At 49.9% G+C, this 1,416-nt stretch overlaps 1 protein-coding gene across 3 annotated transcripts in view; it reads left to right on the plus strand.

Annotated features, from left to right (window-relative positions):
* MTHFS (5,10-methenyltetrahydrofolate synthetase (5-formyltetrahydrofolate cyclo-ligase)) overlaps window positions 1-1,416 on the plus strand; it is a 26,414-nt gene that overhangs the window by 868 nt on the left and 24,130 nt on the right. Inside the window, exon 1 of one of the 3 annotated variants that reach the window (XM_015419263.1) lies at window positions 441-499. The exons of 1 other annotated variant lie outside the window; for it this stretch is intronic. The gene's annotated coding sequence lies outside the window, so the exon portion shown is untranslated. Of the gene's footprint in view, window positions 1-440; window positions 500-1,175; window positions 1,195-1,416 lie in introns of those variants that run through there. One more of the 3 variants, XM_015419264.1, reaches the window with a different exon arrangement.

Raw genomic sequence — 1,416 nt, forward strand, 5'->3', positions numbered from 1 at the left:
CCTCCCACTCTCGCAAGTGCCCGGCAAAAAACCCGAACCAGGGGCGAAAGGAACCGAACGTGGGCGCGTCGCCTACGCGCAAAAGTCCTCCTCCTGGCCCCGGGAAAAGGCCCTCTCTTCCCCCAGTCTCCGAGGGCCGGGCGGAAGGTGTAGAAGGGCTGGGCGGAAGGTGGCGAGTCTTCCTGCCTGGGAGGACTGCTTCGCTCCCCTGGCGTGTAAAATCGGAAGTGCTCGTGTCCGAGTAACCAAGTAGAAGACCGCAGCTTTACAGCCCGGTCCGGTGCCACGTATGTGTGCCTCGACGAGTGCAGTGGTGCCGCTTTAGACCTTAACAAAAGACGAGGTACCGAGGCTCAGACTCCTCTGGCAGTCGCATCGAATGGAGAATTCTTCCGCTTCCACCTCGCATCCCTTTTCGGTTACATCCTGGGGGTACAAAACATTTATTGGAGAGATGCAGCTGCCAGAGCGTGTGCGAATAAAAAGCTAGAGTCTCCAGGTTGTGGCCGTATTTAAACAGCAAACTTAAACTCTGAGTGCCCTTGTGTGTAATTGGCAGGATGGTTTTGGAGAATTAGCTGCAGTTCTGTCTAATGCAGAGCACTGTACATCCACACAGCCTGATCCCATGCAAGCTAATTTGGTCTGCAGCACCTGCAAGACTTCCAAGTCCACCAAAACTGTAGAAAAGGAGGATTGATAAAGAGCTCAAGCGGAGGAGGTCTCCAGGCTAGGCGACATGTATATCTTCCTGTAGCCTTTCCCTGTTATCCTTCTCTCCAGCTTCCGAGGTCAGACTGAGGACAGGGGTTCTTCTCTTCAAGCTGCATGGTTAGAGTGCTGGATGTGGAGCAAAGAAGGTGGAGTTGAAATCCCTACTCACCCCAAAGCTCACTTTGAGCCAGTCACGTGCTCTCAGCGTAAGCCTGCCTAGCAGGATTGTTGTGAAAATGAAGTAACCCTCTGTGTGCACCACCCTAAGTTCCTTCAAGGAAGGGCAGGATAGAAAAGACAGAGGTAATATAATATTTATAAGATCACTTACAACCTGTGTCTGCACTGGACTGGCAATTTGCAAAAATCATAGTGAGTCTTGTGTATTTATTTAGTGAGTATTGATCTGCCGTTCTTCCAAGGAGCTCAGGATGATGTATATGGCTTTCTTCCATTTTACCCTCATGACAACCCTGTGAGGTAAGTTAGCCTGGGTGTGAGTGACTGGATTAAGTTGGAGTTCATGGCCAGTTGGAGATTTGTCCCTGGGTTTCATCTCCCCCAGCCCTAATCCAATCACTAGTGGATGTCTTCAGTCTATGTTCAGTTCCACAGATACATACTCCAGAGGTTTCACTAATGTGCCTACTTTGTTTTGTCTTAGTATAATTATTCCTAGTTTCTAGTCCTCCCTGATGTGGT

Source organism: Gekko japonicus, unplaced genomic scaffold (assembly GCF_001447785.1).
Source record: "Gekko japonicus isolate JY-2015 unplaced genomic scaffold, Gekko_japonicus_V1.1 scaffold111, whole genome shotgun sequence".
Taxonomy (NCBI): domain Eukaryota; kingdom Metazoa; phylum Chordata; class Lepidosauria; order Squamata; family Gekkonidae; genus Gekko; species Gekko japonicus.